We start from the raw sequence: 20194 nt of genomic DNA, 5'->3' as shown, positions 1-20194 counted from the left end.
GACAGAGAGGCAGAGAGAGGGGAGGGGGAGGGAGAGACAGAGGGAGAGACAGAGAGGCAGAGAGACCTAGAGACAGAGAGAGGGAGAGAGAGACAGAGAGAGAGGGAGGGAGAGACAGAGAGGCAGCTGGGGGGAGGGAGAGAGAGACAGAGGGAGAAAGAGAGGGAGAGACAGAGAGGCAGAGAGACCTAGAGACAGGGAGAGAGAGACAGAGAGAGAGGGAGGGAGAGACAGAGAGGCAGCTGGGGGGAGGGAGAGAGAGACAGAGGGAGAAAGAGAGGGAGAGACAGAGAGGCAGAGAGACATAGAGAGAGGGAGAGAGAGAGTCGGGGGAGAAACAGAGAGGGAGAGAGAGGGAGAAAAGAGACAGAAATAGAGAGAGAGGGAACAAGAGGGCGGGGAGAGGAGAGAAAGAGACTGACAGAGGGAACAGAGGGAGTCAGGGAGAGAAGGAGGGAGAAAAGGAGAGGGGAAGAGACAGTTGGGGAGAGAGGGAGGGAGAAAAGGAGAGAGGGAGGAAGGGACAAAGAGCTTGGCTCAGGCAGGCCAACAAGACTGTTTTTCCAGGAACACAGTGATGAGAACAGAGCTCTAGCCTGGAGGGGCTGATGCACCCTGTGGAAGTCACTTCATCGGAGGGGCTGCATGCTGTCTACGAAGAAGACGATGTGCTGCGCTAGTGCGTGGTGGGACAAGACCTCTCTGAGGAGGTAACACTGAATTCAGACTGGAACGAGAAGGAGACACAAAGGGGAGTTCCAAGCAGCAAATGCAGGAGCCCTGGGTGGGGGTCAGCACTGGGCACTGGAGGGGAAGAAGGCCAGGTGCCTGGACCCCGGGAAACTAGAAGGGGAAGGAGGAGACGGGGTGGGAGAGCTGGGCAGGCCAGACCACAGAGCAGCGGGGATGGATTCTAGTTGTATTTGGGGGTGCAGAGAATGAGGTGCTGGGATTTGTGCTGTAGCCGGGTCACTCTGGCTGCTGGGCTGGGGGACACGGGAGAGGAGTGGGGAGGCAGAGAGCTGGGAGGGCCAGCCTGATCCAGGGTGGGCTGAGGCAGTGGGGGTGGAGGGAAGTGTAGGTTGGGGTATGTCTGGAGGGACGAGCCTAGGTGACCGGCTCAGGGCAGGAGAAAGAAGGAAATAAATGCAACTCCTGGGTCTGGAGGCTGTGCAGTGGCGGGTGCCGTTCCCTGCAGTGGGGAAGGTGGGATCAGAGAATTTGCACGTGCTCAATCCATGGGCCTATCAGCACCCAGGAGAGGTGTCAAGAAGAGATGGGTCTCATGGGGGCTCAGGGGAGGTGTCAGCGCCAGGAACAGAAATGCAGAAGACAGCGGCAGATGCTCCAAAAGGCCACGGCACAGGTATTAACAGCCTCCTAGGAGGCGCTGTCCAGCACCGCAGCCAGCAGCCACTGTGGCTTTTTACATTTAAATTCATTAAAATGAAACAAAAAGGAAACTTTGGGCCCAGTGCGGTGGCTCACGCCTGTAATCCCAGCACTTTGGGAGGCCGAGGCAGGTGGATCACCTGAGGTCAGGAGTTAGAGGCCAGCCTGGCCAACATGGTGAAACTGTCTCTACTAAAAATACAAAAATTAGCTGGGCGTGGTGGCATGCGCCTGTAATCCCAGCTATTCAGGAGGCTGAGGCAGTGGAGAATCGCTTGAACCCACAAGGCAGAGGTTGCAGTGAGACGATATCATACCACTGCACTCCAGCCTGGGCGACAGAGGGAGATACTCCATCTCAAAAAAAAAAAGGAAATCGGTTTCTCAGTCACAGTGGCCACCTTGCACGTGGCTCATGGCTACTGTATTGTACAGCACAGAGAGAACATCTCCAACATTGCAGAAAAATGGGGCTGGGCATGATGGCTCACACCTGTAATCCCAGCACATTGGGAGGTGGAGGCGGGCAGATCACTTGAGCCCAGGAGTTTGAGACCAGCCTGAGCAACAGAGTGAGACCCTCGTCTCCACAAAAAACAAAAAATTAGCCCAGCGCAGTGGTGCATGCTTGTAGTCCCAGCTGCTCAGGAGGTTGAGGCCTCAGTGAGCCATAATTGTGCCACCGCACTCTAGGCTGGATGACAGAGCAAGACCCTGTCTCAAAAACAAGAAAAAACCTCTGCTGGACCATGCTAAGACAGAAAAGGGAGCCAAGGGTTGAGCCAGGCACAGGCCAGCATTGAGTGTTCAGAAAGGACATCTGGAAAATGTGCTGTCTGGGGGGCCTGGAGCTGAGAGGTAAGGTCGCTCATCAGAGACCTGGTCAAAGGCCAGCTTAGTGAAGAGTGAAGCGGACTGAAGTAGCGGAGGGGAGGAAGTGTAGACCATGAAAGGAAGGAAATAAGCATCAGGCCGGGCGCAGTGGCTCACGCCTGTAATCCCAGCACTTTGGGAGGCTGAGGTGGGCAGATCAAGAGGTCAGGAGTTCAAGACCAGCCTGGCAAACATGGCGAAACCCCGTCTCTACTAAAAATACAAAGATTAGCCAGGCGCAGTGGCGCGGGCCTGTAGTCCCAGCTCCTTATGGAGGAAAACCACTTGAACCCGGGAGGCGGAGCTTGCAGTGAGCCGAGATCGTGCCACTGTACTCCAGTCTGGGCAACAGAGCAAGAGTCCGTCTCAAAGGAAAAAAAAAAAAAAACCATTAGCTCAAGGGTGGTCACCTAGGAGGTGTCATTGTCACAGGGGGAAGGACTGGAGTCTTCAGGCCTCTATGCCATTGACTGTTCATGGCCTGGCTGACCCCTTTCTCAGCATGTCCTATAACAGCTGGAGCCAGAGGACAGAGCCCAGGCTGAGAGTCAGCAAGGACAGGGGACACTCTGCCCTGAAGCCCGGGCTCACTCCCTGCACCGTGAGTTAAAGGTGGCACTGAGCTGTCTTTCTGCTTATTCTAGATCCAGGTTCGCTGGCGCTGGCCACATCCAAGGCCAGGGCCTGAGCTCACCAGCTGAAGCGGAACCTGTCTCAGGGGGTCCAAGCCAGCAGAGCCATTTCAACAGCGTCAAGTCTTCTCAGCCCGGGGCAGACCCCAGAAACAAAGGGCTCCCACTCCAGGGCCCCGTGCCAAGGCTCTGAGCCACTTCCTTACACCGTGTGCTCAAGGCGAAGGTGGACATCCCCAGATGGGGCCAGGGCACAGTGTAGGTGGCCTCCTACATCTTTCCTGTGTGCCCCTTCCCTACTGTCTCTTTGTCTTTGTGTGTCTGAATTTCCTCTTCTTTTCTTTCTTTTTTTTTGGAGACAGAGTCTTGCTCTGTTGCCCAGGGTAGAGTGTAGTGGTGTGATCTCAGCTCACTGGAACCTCCGCCTCCCAGGTTCAAGCGATTCTCCTGTCTCAGCCTCTCGAGTATCTGGGATTACAGGTGCCTGCAACCACGCCTTTTAGTAGAGACAGGGTTTCACCATGTTGGCCAGGCTGGTCTCAAACTCCTGATCTCAGGTGATCCACCCGCCTTGGCCTCCCAAAGTGCTGGGATTACAGGCGTGAGCCACCGTGCCTGGTCTGAATTTCCTCTTCTTATAAGGACACCAGTGAGACTGGGTTATCGCTTGCTGAATCTCATTTTAATTTAATCACCTCTTTAAAAGCTCCATCTCGAAATAAACTCACATTCTGAAGTACAGGGGTTAGGGATTCATTATGAGTTAATTTTAATTTTATTTTTTTTAGAAATGGGGTTTTACTATATTGGCCAGGCTGGCCTGAAACTCTCGGTCTCAAGCGATCTTCCCACACAGCCTCCTGAGTAGCTGGGACGACAGGTACATACCACCATGCCCAGCTTTCATCGTGAATTTTTTTTGAGAGGGACAAATCAGTTCCTCACACACAACCTCAGGTCCTATTCCAGGACACCATCAGAATGTGAAGAGATAAAAAGGCAGAAGCCCCTTCCTCACTTGGCCTGTCTGAGCTCTGGGTTCAAATCCTGCTCTAGAATATAAAACTGCACAGACAATATGACTCAGGTTATGGAAATTAAATATGAAGATAAAGCAAATATTCTAAAAGATTAAATGGCAGGCTCATACGGGTAGAATGATTTCTTCATTTTCCATTTTTTTGTATGGTATGTATTAGCCATTGTTTTTAATAAAGAAATGTTTTTATTATTTTATTTTATTTTATTAATATTTTTAAGAAATGTTTTTTAAAATCCCAGTTCAGCTGCTTAATGTAAAACCATGGACAAATTACTTTTTTTTTTTTTTTTGAGACAGATTCTCACTCTGTCCCCCAGGCGGGAGTGCAGTGGCACAATCTCAGCTCCCTGCAACCTCCACCTCCAGGGCTCAAGTGATTCTCCTCCTTCAGCTGCCTAAGTAGCTGGGATTACAGGCATGCACCCACCACACCTAGCTAATTTTTGTATTTTTAGTAGAGACAGGGGTTTCACCATGTTGGCTAGGCTGGTCTCAAACTCCTGACCTCAGGTGATCCACCTGCCTCAGCCTCCCAGAGTGCTAAGATTACAGCATGTGCCACCACGCCCAGCTAATTTTTGTATTTTTAGTAGAGACGGGGGTTTCACCATGTTGACCAGGCTGGTCCAGCCTCAAGTGATCCACCCACCTCAGCCTCCCAAAGTGCTGGAATTACAGGCGTGAACCACTGCACCTGGCCAAGACATGCTTTTTAAATCCCAACTCAGCTGCTTAATGTAAAATAAAAGACAAATTCCTTCTGAAAGGCTTCCCTTCTCCATCTGTGAAATCGGGTTTATGCTGCCTCCCATAAAGGAAGTCGAAGCATTAAATGATGTAACTTATATCAGTGATTTTCTAACTTACTGGCCATAGAATCCCTTTACTCTCCTAAAAATTATTGAAGCCTCAAAGTGCTTTTGTTTCTATGCATGTTACTCACCAATATTTATTATATTCGAAATTAAAACAGAAATTTAAAATTTTATTTAACTCCCTTACAATAACAACAATAAACCACTAATGCTAACATAAGTCACACCTTTCTATGAAAAAAAAAAAACTATATCTTTTAAAACAACACAATGTTAGTCAGAAGGTGCTGTTTTAAAGTAGTGCAAGTCTGGGCGCAGTGGCTCACGCCTGTAATCCCAACACTTTGGGAGGCGGAGGTGGGCAGATCACTTGAGGTCAGGAGTTCAAGACCAGCCTGGCCAACATGGTGAAACCCCGTCTCTACTAAAAATACAAAAATTAGCCAGGCGCCGTGGAGCACACCTGTAATCCCAGCTACTCAGGAGGCTGAAGCAGGAGAATCGCTCGAATCCAGGAAGAGGAGGTTGCAGTGAGCTGAGATCACACCACTGCACTCCAGCCTGGACAGAAGAGTGAGATTCTGTCTCAGTAAGTAAATAAATAAATAAATAAATAAAGTAGTGCAGATTTCTTTAATGTCTGGCTTAACGGAAAGAAGCAACTGGACTCTTCTGTCTGCTTCTACATTCTGGCCATTGTGATATGTTGTTTTGATTGAGAAGAATGAAAACTTCCTTGCGGCTGGGCACGGTGGCTCGTGCCTGGAATCCCAGCACTTTGGGAGCCCGAGGCGGGTGGATCACCTGAGGTCAGGAGTTCAAGAACAGCCTGACCAACATGGCAAAACGCCGTCTCTACTAAAAATACACAAAATTAGCTGGGTGTATTGGCAGACGCCTGTAATCCCAGCTACTTAGAAGGCTGAGGCAGGAGAATCGCTTGAACCTGGGAGGCAGAGGTTGCAGTAAGTTAAGATCGTGCCATTGCACTCCAGCCTGGAGGACAGAGCGAGACTCTGTCTCAAAAAATAAATAAAATAAAAGCTCCTTGGGTCTCAGAGGGCCCCACTTTGAGAACTGCTGACTTACACAAAGCCCCTGGCATGGGGCTGGGTGGGGTGCCCCCAGCCTGGGTCCTACAGGGACAGTCAGGACTATTCTGGTCCCGATTCCAATTCAGCAGCACAAGATTGGCCTCCCAGGGACAATGGCAAGTGACAAGAGCCGCGGAGGCAGCTTGGGAGGTGGTGATGACAGAGGATAGAATCGACCCAGAAAAGCAAACTTTGATTTGCTAAAAATACCCCTGAGTTAGGAAAGTCTCCCCCTAACGGGCCCTCCCCATTCAAATCCATGAAAAGCCAGATGCAAGGCACCAAGCCAGGATTGAGATCAGGCAATTAGACCATTTCAGACAAGCTTACAAAGCTCTCAGACGCACAGACATTTCAACCGCACAAAGAAAATGTGCACTTTGTGGATACAATGACAGCAAATCATTTTCTCTTTTTGTCCCTCTTCTTCGTCCCTGTTCATAGACAAATGATGGAGAGAAATAAGCATGATTCTGTGCAGACAAGACGGAAATAAGTTTAACAACAAAAGGAACATCTTTTAGGGAAGCTTTAGGGCTGATGCAGCCCCGTCGGGGTGGGGAGCAACTTCCCACCCCCCGGCACAGCCTGCTGGGGTCTGCCTGGCCCCTGAGTCCACGAAGTCCCTGGATGACAGAGGCTTGGGTGGGGGAGCATCTCCCCACCTGATGTGGGGTGCACAAGGGGACCTGAAGGCACCAGCTGGAATCAGAGAGACCACTCTGTGGACGTCCTTGCCAAAGCTGCAGGTATCAGGCTGGAGAGGACCCCAAAGAGCCTCTCCCAGACTCTGCAGTAATGGCATTTGCAGCTGGCCACTGGACGAACATAATCTAATCACTGCTCTGAGATACCTACTTAACTTGGCCCCAGCGGACTACCCATGTGCCTTTCTCTCAACTATGAGAGGCCACTCAGTATCAGGGGTTCCCAGCCACACCTTACTGTCCCCCTGGCCATTCCTTCCTCTGCTGAACGATAAGCAACCTTTTCCCAAGAAGAGTGCCTGCACTCCCCTCCTATGCTCCTGGGTCCCAGCCTCCAGCAGGAAGAGACATCCCATAGCCACACCGTGTGGGAACTGCCAGCCGCAAGGCTCAGCAGGGGCTGCTGGGAAGCCTCTCTGTCCTAGTCGGCTCCGGCTACCATTGCAAACCACAGACTGGGAGGCCTCTTGACAGGCATGTGTGTCTCATGGAGCTGGAGGCTGGGAAGTCCAGGATCAAGGTGTTGGCAGATTTTGTTCTCAGGGAAGACTCTCTTCCTGGCTCGCAGCTGGCCACCTCCTTGCTGTGTCCTCACATGGCAGAGAGAATTCAAGCACAACCTCTCTGGGTCTCTTCTTATAAGAGCACTAATCCCATGGATAGGGACCCACCACCCTCATGCCTTACCTAACCTAATCACTTCCTAAGGCCCGTCTCCTAATACCATCATAGTGACAGCTATGGTTTCAACATAGGGATTGTCAGGGGGACACAATATTCAATCTAGAGCATTCTATATGGCTCCTCCACCATCCCCCACTGCAGCTCTTCACAAGGGACTCTCCACCATCCCCCCAACCCCTCACAAAGGACTCAGCCATAGAACTCACTGCAGAGGAATTGACTGGGCTGTCCTGGGGAGGGGCTGGATCAGTGCCACCATCTGTCCTGCAACAGGAGGCCCCACCCTGGACAGCAGGGTCATTTGCAGGGAGACACAATGCTCTGTGCTCCCTGTCTCCACTGAGCCGCCCTCCCAGCCCCTGCAAATGCACACACTCTTTCCACCTTCCTCACTTCCCACACAAAAAAGAACGTCCTTCTGCAACAAGCTCCACATGAAAAGTCAGCATTCAATATTAGGAGAAAGGCTTTGTTTTGGGGAGGAAGGAGGAGAGAACTGAAGAGTCATGTGAGCCTAAAATGTCTATAGCTCTGGTGGAGGCTTTGTATCTATGCATTATCTCATTCTCACACATCTCACGAAGTAGGTGGCATTATCCCCATTTTACACAGCGGAAATCTAAGTTCTCACAGCTGGGAAGTCAGGAGGCCAGGATCCTCAAGGGTCTGTCCAGTCCCAAAGTTATTCACTTTCTTTCTTTCTTTTTGAGACGGAGCCTTGCTCTGTCTCCCAGGCTGGAGTGCAATGGTGAGATCTCGGCTCGCTGCAAACTCTGCCTCCCGAGTTCAAGCGATTCTCCTGCCTCAGCCTCCCAAGTAGCTGGGATTACAGGTGCCCACCACCACGCCCGGCCTGCAGGTGCTATTAACATCTGCATATTTGTAGATCAGGAGCATTCTCTAGGCTATCGGGGGAGCCTCATTTGATGGTCCATTAATTTATTTGACTTGTATATTTTGCAAACAACTTGCTCCTGCCTATGATAGAACATCCAGTTGAAATCCACAAATTACAGATACGTGTGACAGCAGGCAGCTGCACATTCATGAAAACATCAGTTATGAAATGTCAGCATGAAAAGATGTTTTACCAAAGATCGTAGGCTTCTAGATGGGGGCTCTGCCTGAAAGGTGGGTGAGACTTTATCCTTCAGGGCAGCTGGGTCGATCTGCATTAATGAATCCACAGGCTGGTGCTTGTCCTGGACATCAAGGTGGTAAGAATTACTTGGCAAGCCTCATCTGACCCCACTGAGCAGGCCAGGCCAGCTCCTTAGCAACTGGGCCAAGTACTTGGGGAGAGCAAGCAGTGCCAGGCCACTCGTTTGCTTTCCCGAACAAAAACATATTTTATTATTTTTTAAATAATTTTTGTTTTTTCTACCACACTTGGCTAATTTTTGTATTTTTTGCAGAGATGAGGTCTCACTACGTTGCCCAGGCTGGTCTGGAACTCCTGAGCCCAAGCAATCTGCCCGCTTTGGCCTCCCAAAGTGCTGGAATTACAGGTGTGAGTCACCGCACCCGGCCGAAAGTGTATTTTATTATTTTATTTTATTTTATTTTACTTTTTGAGAGAGTCTTGCTCCATCGTCCAGGCGGGAGTGCAGTGGCATGATCTCAGAGGCTCACTGCAACCTCTGCCTCCCGGATTCAAGCAATTCTCCGGCCTCAGCCTCCAGAGTAGCTGGGATTACACACATGTGCCACCACGCCCGGCTAATTTTTGTATTTTTAGTACAGACGGGGTTTTACCATGCTGGCCAGGCTGGTCTCGAACTCCCGACCTCAGGTGATCCACCAGCCTCGGCCTCCCAAATTGCTGAGATTACAGGCATGAGCCACCATGTCCGGAAAAAAGCATATTTTAAAGCAACTCAGAGTCCTGGGAATGTTCAGGGTAGGCCTTGGGCGTGTTGTCCCACTCCATTTAACTAAAGGGGATGTATTGGTCAGGGTTCTCTAGAGGAACAGAACTAATAGGATAGATATATATATGAAGGGGAGTTTATTAGGAGAATTGATTCACACAGTCACCAGGTGAAGTCCCACAATAGGCCATCTGCAGACTGAGGAGCAGCGAAGCCAGCCTGAGTCCCAAAACCTCAAAAGCAAGGAAGCCGACAGTGTAGCCTTTACTCTGTGTCCGAATGCCTGAGAGCCCCTGGCAAATCACTGGGGTAGGTCCAAGAGTCCAAAAGCTGAAGAATTTGGAGTCCAATGTTTGAGGGCAGGAAGCCTCCAGCACGGGAGAAAGAAGAAGGCCGGAAGACCCAGCGAGTGTCCTTATTCTACTTTCGTCTGCCTGCTTTATCCTAGCCACGTTGGCAGCTGATTAGATGGTGCCCACCCAGATTGAGGTGGGTCTGCCTCTCCCAGTCCACCGACTCAACCGTTCATCTCCTTCGGCAACACCTTCATAGACGCACACAGGAACAATACTTTGTATCCTCCAATCCAATCAAGCTGACACTCTATATTAACCATCACAGGGGACACTCCAATAATGACCACCTTAGGTCGGCACTGTCGGCCAGACACGACTTCTGCTTCTGTACCTCATCCCTTCCCCCATCATCTTCTGAACTTTGGGGGAGGCCCCGCTCAACCTGGGGGGAGCTTCCAGTTATTCTAAAAGTGTGATGTGGTAGAAAGTGAATGACTTGGCCAGGGGCGGTGGCTCATGCCCGTAATCTCAACACTTTGGGAGGCTGAGGTGGGTGGATCACCTGAGGTCAGGAGTTTGAGACCAGCTTGGCCAACATGGTGATACCCCACCTCTACTAAAAATAGAAAAATTAGCTGGGCCTGGTGGCCTGCACCTGTAATCCCAGCTACTCGGGAGCCTGAGGCAGGAGAATTGCTTGAACCCGGGAGGCAAAGGTTGCAGTGAGCCGAGATCAAGCCATTGCATACAGCCTGGGCAACAGAGCGAGACTCCATAACCAAAAAAAAAAAAAAAGCACCTGCAAAACCAAAATCGTATGCCTCTTCTGCCAGCTCGTATACACTTCCCTAACCAGTAGAGACGAGGCAGCAGCCTCCCGCATGGCCCCAGTGGTCCTCACCTCCTGGTATCCATGCCCTTGTGGAATCTCCTTCCCTTGTGTGTGGGCTGGACCTGCTTCCAACAAATATAACACAAAAATGATGTCACTTCCAGGTTACAAAAAGAAACCATGGACCAGCGTGGTGGCTCACGCCTGTAATCCCAGCACTTTGGGAAGCCGATGGGGGAGGATCACTTGAGCCCAGGAGTTAGTGACCAGCCTGGGCAACATGGCAAAACCCCAACTCTACAAGAACTAGCCAGGCGTGAAGGCACATGCTCATAGTCCCAGCTACTCGGGAGGCTGAGTCAGGAGGATCACTTGAGCCTGGGAGGTGGAGGCTGCAGTGAGCTGTGATCACACCACTACACTCCAGCCTGGGCAATGGAGTCAGACCTTGTCTCAAAAAAAAAAAAAAAAAGGGAAAAGAGAAATAAATGGTGGCTTCTGTCCACTCGCCCCTCTCTCACTCTCGCTGGCTCTGAGGGTGACTCTTCCTGCCATAGCTGCTTTACAAAGAGGCTCTTGCAGCAGGAAACTGAGGGCTGTCCTTGATCAGCAGCCAGCAAAGAACTGAGTTCTGCGAGCTTAGTTCTAGAACCAGGGAGCGAGCTTAGAATTAGATCATTCCCCAGTGGCACCATCTGATGACAATACGACCCCAGCCAACTCCCTGACCATGGGCTTCCTGAGAGACCATGAGGCAGAGGCACCCAGCTAAGCTGTGCCCAAATTCCTGACCCATAATAATAATGAGATAATACATGTTTGCTATTACAGGCCTCTGTGTGTTGAGGCGTGAGTTACACAGCAAAAGCTCCCTGATACACAGACATACACACGTGCTATACAGACAATTACCAAGTCTCACATCGGTTCTTACACACATAGTCACAAATAAGAGGTAGAGCCAGAAAAGCACGAGCGCAGATTTCTATTATCAAACCTTCAAGGCTGGGTGTTGTACTATTGTGGTTTTTTGGTTGGTTGGTTGGTTGGGGTTTTTTTGTGGGGGTTTTTTGTTTTTGTTTTTGTTTTTGTTTTTGCTTGGTTTTGTTTCTGAGACAGAGTCTCGCTCTGTTGCCCAGGCTGGAGTGCAATGGCACAATCTCAGCTCACTACGACCTCCGCCTCCTGGGTTCAAGCAATTCTCCTGCCTCAGCCTCCTGAGTAGCTGGGATTACAGGCACCCGCCATCATGCCTGGCTGATTTTTGTATTTGAGTAGAGATGGGGTTTCACCATGTTGGCCAGGCTGGTCTCGAACTCCTGACCTCAGGTGATCCGCCCGCCTCGGCCTCCCAAAGTGCTGGGATTACAGTCATGAGCCACCGCGCCTGGCCTTTTTTTGTTTGTTTGTTTGTTTGTTTGTTTGTTTGTTTGTTTTCAGACAGGGTCTCGCTCTGTTTCCCAGGCTGAAGTGCAGCAGGGCAAACACAGCTCACTATAGCCATGACTTCCTGGGCTCAAGTGATCCTCCTGCCTCAGCCTCCCATGTAGCTGGGGCCACAGGTGCACACCACCACACCCCAGCTATTATTGTCATTTTCGTATTTAAACTTTCCAAATTATTCTAAAGTCAAACAGTCCACTAACCCTGAGGCAGGAGGAAGTGGGGCAGGAGAGGCAGATAGCTTTTGTTTTCAGATTTCTTTTTTCTCTTTTTTTGAGACAAGGTCTTGCTCTGTTACTCAGGTTCGAGTACAGGGGCACAATCACAGCTCATTGCAGCCTCAACCTCCTGAGCTCAAATGATCCTCCCACCTCAGCCTCCCAAGTAGCTGGGACTACAGGCATGTGCCACCATGCCTGGCTTTTTTTTTTTTTTTTGGAGAGACAGGGTCTCACTATATTGCTCAGGCTGGTCTTGAACTCATAGACTCAAACAATCCTCCCTTCTCAGGCTCCCAAAGTGCTGGGAATACAGGCATAAGCAACCATGCCCGGCCTGTTTTCAAGTTTCTGAAGCTAAGTAGCTCAGTTTGTCTGACTTACCTACGATGGCTCTCTCTCCCTCTTCTATGTAAAAAACAGCCTATCTGGGAGAAAATTAAGTGTCAGCCAAAGGGGTATCTACCTTGCTTACTGTGGGACATTACTTCTATTCCTAATTCAAGCTTTTAAGAATAATTTTTATTTTAATATCTTGAATGAATGAGAAGAATCCATCCATAAAATAGACTGCTCGATATTTCATTACACTCAGATCCCAGCCGAAGTACCCTGCCGGCTGCCTGCTTTCCCTTGGCCAGGAGGGTGCAGGTGTCCCCATGGAGAGAGGCAGCCTGAACTCCTTGGCTTTGCCCAGATCCAATGCCAATACCCTGTGCCAGGCCCCACTGGCTTCAAAGATTCCCTCCACACCCTGGCATGCCCTACTGACTCATCCTCTTGCTGCAGGATACACATAAGCATCCATCTTCCTGAAAGTCATTTATTAAAAGACAGTCTATCTTAGAAAGAGCTCTAGGCCGGGCACGGTGGCTCACACCTGTAATCCAAGCACTTTGGGAGACCAAGGTGGGTGGATCACGAAGTCAGGAGTTCGAGACTAGCCTGGCCAAGATGGCGAAACCCTGTCTCTACTAAAAATACAAAAATTAGCCAGGTGTGGTAGCAGGTGCCTGTAATCCCAGCTACTCAGGAGGCTAAGGCAGGAGAATCACTTGAACTCGGGATGCGGAGGTTGCAGTGAGCCGAGATCGCACCACTGCACTCTAGCCTAGGCAACAGAGCAAGACTCCGTCTCAGAAAAAAAAAAAAAAGAAATGAAAAGAAAGAGCTCTAGTGCCCCAGGAAAGCCCTGCTGGGGTGCAAGCTCAGGTGTGTGTAACTGAGCTGGCCTTGGCTAAACTCCAGTCGCAGAGGCAGCTTGGAAATTAGCCCAAGGGGAAGGGAGGGTGAGTAAGAAGGGGCCGGAGCAGGGTGGACCTGTGGCCAGAAAGAGAAATGGGATGAGCACAGCACGGCAAAGGGCCCGTGCAGATGAGGCGTCTCCAGTCAAGGTGGCCCAAGAGAAAAATTCTCTGTGGGGGACTGATCAAGAACCACCCACATTGGGAGGCTGAGGTGGGCAGATTGCTTGAGCCCAGGAGTTCCAGACCAGCCAGGGCAACATGGTGAAACCTCATCTGTACTAAAAGTTGTCAAAATTAGCTGGGCACAGTGGCACATACCTGTGGTCTCAGCTACTGGGGAGGCTGAGGTGGGAGGATCACCTGAGCCTGGGGAGGTCAAGGTTGCGTGAGCCATGATCATGCCACTGTACTCCAGCCTGGGCGACAGAGTGAGATCCTGTCTCAAAATAAATAAATAAATAAAAAGAGCCACTATGTGGGGAAGGGACAGTCATCCTCTTCTGAAGAACCCGTGTCAGGACTGAGGGGTCATCCAGAAGGCTCGGACCAGCACCCTTAGCCTTTCCCAGCAGCACAAGGGACCGAAGGTGGATGGGATCATCGGCCAGGAGCTTGGTCAGCCCCGTCCCAGTGGCACCCTCATACACAGCACAGAGGCACCCACAAACACCCACACAAGGGCCAGGTGGGCACGAAACACACTCTGACGCTCCACAGCCGGATACATGAACCCACAAGCACCGCTGGGACACCCAGGGCCCATGCTCAGCTCAGAGCTGCCGTCAGGCATGGACAGGCCACGGCCCCGAGCAGGGGCAGGATGGAAACCAAGTCTCCTGAGGCCTCCCTGCAGAGTGCAGGCCCTCGTCAATGGAAAAAAGAAGGAAGAGGAGGCTCCTTCAGGAGCCTGCAGGAGAACTTTCTAGAGGGTTATTCCGCTGGCCTCTCCCGTGCAGGGCATTTCCAGTTCCCCGTGGCTTCCGGATATGCAAGGATTTAAAGCTACAGAACTGATCAGCTTCACCGCACCCCCTACATGCATGTCCCAGCCCCAGGAGCGTGCCTTCTACCCCCCGCACTCCACCAGAGGAGAGGCCGCAGCACGCCTGTAACAAGACGCCACAGTGATGGCTCCGTCTCCTGGAAGCTGGTGAATAATTCAGTAGAAATACTTACTCCCATTTTAATTAATCCACATAGAATTTCAGCAGCAGAAATGCACCATCGCTCCAGCCAGGAAGCAGCAGGTACAGGCATCTTATTACTCAGCATTTGATGGCCTGGCTCTCACTTGGTTGTTAACAGAGGCTTCGCAAGAAGAAACCTCAAACTGCACCGAAATGATGAGGCCTGTGCAGAGCAAGACATCCTGGGGCTTGGACGTGTTCAGGCCTCGTTTCCTCCCCAGCCCACCCTCAGAGCAGAGTGGGGGAGAGAAGTCCTGCTTGCCTCATTTTGGAAAGCAGCCCACCCCTTGCATGTGGAAGTTACACACACACACATACACACACACACACTCACTCACACACACTCTCACTCACACACACACATACACACACTCACTCACACACACATACACACACACTCACACACATACACACACTCACTCACACACACACTCACACACACACATACACACACTCACTCACACACACACACTCACACACACACTCACACACACACACACACTCACTCACACACACATACACACACACACTCACTCACAGGGACCTGCGCAGGGAGAAACAGAATTGGCTACCTCCACCCCAGGGCTCCCCTTCTGATCACAGGCACCTGCCACTGCTCCGTCCAGTCCTGCCCTCCACGGTGCCTTGAAGGCTTGTGTGGTGCAGCTGAGCAGGCCAGGACCCAACGAAGAGGTGCCTCCCTCAACATCGTCACGTAGCCACAAAGGGGTCAAACTGAGACCCCAGGTCTGTTCACTGCTGGTACTCAGCTCCCAGTGGGTCCCTGGATGCTAAACTAGGGAGGGTCATGAGGCTGAGGGAAGGAATTCCCCCACCAATTCCCACTACACCAAACACAGGAGAGAGACAGAGGATGCCAAGGCCAGGAAGAGAGACTGTATAGCTACCAGGGGGCTGTGGGTGCCCCTGGGAAAGCAGGGTGCTTGGCAGATGGCACACAGTAAAGGGGGAAGAGCCCACGGCGGTGAGACAAAGAATGTGACTGGCTTTTCTGGGCAGCCTGGGAGCTAAGGAAAATTAGACGAATGGAGTTCAAGGGGTCATGGTCTTAAGAAAAATGGTATTTTGGCCCAGTGCGGTGGCTTATGCCTATAATCCCAGCACTTTGGGAAGCCAAGGTGGGCGGATCACTTGAGTTCAGGAGTTCAAGACCAGCCTGGCCAACATGACAAAACCCTGTTTCTACTAAAAATACAAAAATTACCTGAACGTGGTGGTGGGCACCTGTAATCCCAGCCACTTGGGAGGCTGAGGCAGGAGAATCACTTGAACCCGGGATGCAGAAGTGGTAGTGAGCAGAGATCACGCCACAGCACTCCTGCCTGGGCAACAGAGCGAGACTCCATCTCAAATTTAAAAAAAATAAAAATGGTCTTTAGTTTGTTCATATGTTCAAGAGGGAAGAGTTTATAAAGTGAGGCAAAGGTGCTGGAGAGAGGGAGACAGGAGAGAGAGGCTGCCCCAGGACATTGCAGCCCCCCTTGTAGAGAGCCCCTAGAGGGAAGGACAGCTCAGAAACACAGCTGCCGCTGCACCTGATACACACGCGCCTCCTCTGCAGTGGGCTGAATAGTGGCCCCCAAAAAGCTACATCCACATTCCAGAATCTGTGAACAAGGCCTTACTTGGAAACAGATGATTTGCTGATATAATTACATTAAGGGTCTAGAGATTTAAGAAAATCCACCTGGATTTTCATTGGAAAATGAACATTCTCTCTCTCTCTCTCTCTTTTTTTTTTGAAAGGGAGTTTCACTCATTTTTTGAGACAGAGTCTCACTCTGTCACCCAGGCTGGAGTGCAGTGGCATGATCTCAGCTCACTGCAAACTCCACCTCCCGGGTTCAGGCCATTCTCCTGCCTCTGTCTCCCGAGTAGCTGGGACTACAGGCGCCCGCCACCACACCCAGCTAATTTTTTGTATTTTTAGTAGAGATGGGGTTTCACTGTGTTAGCCAGGATGGTCTCGATCTCCTGACCTCGTGATCCACCCGCCTCGGCCTCCCAAAGTTCTGGGATTACAGGTGTGAGCCACTGCGCCCGGCCTGGAATTTCACTCTTGTTGCCCAGTGGCGCGATCTCAGCTCACTGTAACCTCTGCATCCCAGGTTCGAGTGATTCTGCCTCAGCCTCCCGAGTAGCTGGGATTACAGGCATGTGCCACCAGCCCAGCTAATTTTTTTATTTTTAGTAGAGATGGGGTTTCTCCATGTTGTCAGGCTGATCTGGAACTCCTGACCTCAGGTGATCCACTTGCCTCAGCCTCCTAAAGTGCTGGAATTACAGGCGTGAGCCACTGCACCCGGCCCATTTTCTCTTATAAGGACACTTGTCATTGGAGTTAAGCTCCAGTGACATTTTCCTGAATGGAAAATCCAGGAGAACGGAGGAGGAGGCCACGTGAAGACCAAGACAGAGATTGGAGCAATGTAGCCACAAGCCAAGGAGTGCCTGGAGCTCCCAGATGCTGGAGGAGGCAAGAAATGGACCCTCCCCTCGAGCCTTCAGAGGGAACATGGCTCTCCCACACCTTGATTTTGGATGTCTGCCTTCTAGAACTGAAATAAATGCCTGCTGTGAGCCGGGCGCGGTGCTCACGCCTGTAATCCCAGCACTTTGGGAGGCCGAGGCGGGTGGATCACGAGGTCAGGGGATCGAGACCATCCTGGCTAACACAGTAAAACCCTGTCTCTACTAAAAATACAAAAAATTAGTCGGGCGTGGGGGCGGGCGCCTGCAGTCCCAGCTACTTGGGAGGCTGAGGCAAGAGAATGGCATGAACTCAGGAGGCGGAGCTTGCAGTGAGCCAAATCTCCCATTCCAGCCTGGTAGACAGAGTGAGATTCCATCTCAAAAATAAAAATAAAAAAAGAAAAAGAAAAAGAAAAAAATACCTGCTGTCCAGACATCCAGTTTGTGGTCATTCATCACAGCAGCCACAAGAAACCAACACTCTTGCTATGCTCAGCCCCATGAGAGGACAGGAATCAGTCAACTGATGGGCCATCCAATGGCAGGGAGGGAGGGATCCTACTCAGCCTGGCTGAGGAAACGAGCTGAAGAGGGAAATGCAGGATGGCGTTGAGCTCAGGAAAGCAGGAGGTGAACCCCAGAGCCGGGGGTAGGTTTATGGTGAAACACTCAAGGCGCGTGGAAGGAGGTTGAAGGCAAGGCTGTGGACAGCTGAAGGACAGTCAAGAGGAGACACAGCCCAGGAAGGGCAGCTGGGGTCGGGGGAGCAAAACGGAGGGTGAGCAGATCAACTCCACTTCCAGATGTGTCTTGGCGAAGCTCAACCATCCAAAAGCAGGAGCAGGGGGGACCAGAAAGGTGCTCTTGGCAGGTGCGTGTGTGCAGAGGTGTGCAGGACAGGGAGTGTGTGTGGTGTGTGGTGTGGTGGTTGAGTGTTTGAGTGTGTGCAAGACTTTATGAGGGGCCTGGCGCGGTGGCTCATGCCTGTAGTCCCAGCACTTTGGGAGGCCGAGGCGAGTGGATCACTTGAGGTCAGGAGTTTGAGACCAGCTTGGTCAACATGGTGAAACCCTGTCTCTACTAAAAATACAAAAATTAGCCGGGCGTGGTGGCACATGCCTGTAATCCCAGCTACACGGGAGGCTGAGGCAGGAGAATCGCTTGAACCCAGGAGGCGGAGGTTACAGTGAGCCAAGATCATGCCATTGCACTCCAGCCAGGGTGACACGAGCGAGACTCTGTCTCAAAAAAAAAAGTTTATGAAGGAGAGGGTGCAAGTGTACAAGCGCGTGTGCAAGTGTATAAGCAGATGAATGTGTGTATGTGTGCACAGGCACCCAGGAGAGGCGAATACAGAATCAAGAAGGTTAAAGGAGGCCAAGCGCAGTGATTTACGCCTATAATCCCGGTGCTTCGGGAGGCTGAGGCAGGAGGATTGCTTGAAGCCAGAAGTTCAAAATCAGCCCGAGTAACATAGCAAGACCATGTCTACACACAAAAAATTAAAAGTTAGGCCAAGCACACTGGCTCACACCCGTAATCCTAGTACTTTGGGAAGACAAAGCCAGAGGATCACTTGAGCTCAGGAGTTCGAGACCAGCCTGGGCAACACAGTGAGACTTCAACTCTGTTTAAAATAATTATGGCCGGGAGCGGTGGCTCACGCCTGTAATCCCAGCACTTTGAGAGGCTGAGGCAGAAAGATCACTTGCGCCCAGGAGTTTGCGACCATCCTGGGCAACATGGCAAAACCTCACCTCTACACAAAAGAAAATACAAAAAGTAGCTGAGCACGACGGTGGGTACCTATTAGTCCCAGCTACTCGGGAGGCTGAGGTAGGAGGATTGCTTGAGCCTGGTTGGTTGAGGCTGCAGTGAGCTGTGATCATGCCACTGGACTCCAGCCTGGGTGACAGGACAAGACCCTGTCTCAAACAACAACAAGAAAAAATATTCACTTTTCCTTGCCTTGAATGCTGCTGGGTGAAGATGGTGGTCAGAGTTCACCAGATCAACTCAGTTGAAGTAGAAATGTCCCAGGGGGCCCCTAAGACATGTCACTGAGAGTAGGAATTCCAGGTTTCCCAAAAGCCCTCCTGCCACTTCCCAATACCCACCTCCTCCACCTTCCCAAAAGCCCTCCTGCCACTTCCCAATACCCACCTCCTCCACCTTCCACCTCATTCTAAAGCCTAGGTTCATACCCAGAGGGAGCTAGGCCCAGTGGCCCACATACTCCTCCTCCTCAATGGCCTCCTTCAGAGGCCCAGGCGCCAGCTGGGCAGTGCTTGTGGGCGATCTCAGCATGAGCACCCACGCTTTTAGCTGCAGAAGAGAGGAGCTTGAACTAGATGATTGCAAAGATGAGGGATAGCTCCAACATAACGCTGCTGGCTGTACACTGACAAAGTGCCTTGAAGATCATGGGCTTGATGTCAACATAAAGCAATGCTGAGTGGAGGCCAGCATCTGCTGACACTATGCCAGAAAGGAACAGAGCCTCCCACACTCCACTCTGCCGGATCCAGAGCTTTGGAGCCTCTCTGCCACAGCCAGGGCTGACCCCACCCCCTTTCCCATCCTGACCCAGGCCTCCAGGACCCCAGCTCCAGATTAAGTGGCAAAATCCATTGTTTAAAAGGAAAAGGTGGGCCGGACATGGTGGCTTACGCCTGTAATCCCAATGCTTTGGGAGGCCAAGGTGGGTGGATCACCTGAGGTCAGGAGTTCAAGACCAGCCTGGCCAACATGGCAAAACCCCATCTCTACTAAAAAATACAAAAATTAGCTGAACAAGGTGGCAGGCGCCTGTAATCCCAGCTACTCAGGAGGCTGAAGCAGGAGAATCACTTGAACTTGGGAGGTGGAGGTTGCAGGGAGCTGAGATTGCACCATTGCACTCCAGCCTGGGAAACAGAGTGAGACTCTGTCTCAAAAAAAAAAAAAAAAAATAAAGGAAAAAGGAAAAGATAGGCTGGGTCCTGTGGCTCACGCCTGTAATCCCAGCACTTTGGGAGGCTGAGGCAGGTGGATCATTTGAGCTCAGGAGTTCAAGACCAGCCTGGCCAAGATGGTGACACCCCATCTCTTTTGTATTTTTGTAAAAAATACAAAAATTAGCCAGGCATAGTGGCGGGCACCTGTAGTCCCAGGGAGGTTAGGCAGAGAATTGCTTGAACTTGGGAGGTGGAGGTTGCAGTGAGCTGAGGTTGGGTGGAGCCTTTGCTATCCCCTCTCCTACAAGCCCAGAGGAGGCAGCTCAGAGCAGAAGGGAACCTCTGAACTCTCAGAGCTTGGCCCCAGGTTAGGGCAAAGGGGATCCAAGAGGATCCAAGTCTCTCCTTTCAGAGCAGGGCTCACCTGGGCCA

The sequence above is a fragment of the Papio anubis genome, chromosome 6 (genome assembly GCF_008728515.1).
Source record: "Papio anubis isolate 15944 chromosome 6, Panubis1.0, whole genome shotgun sequence".
NCBI lineage: Eukaryota > Metazoa > Chordata > Mammalia > Primates > Cercopithecidae > Papio > Papio anubis.
Note: the sequence above shows the minus strand (reverse complement) of the source record.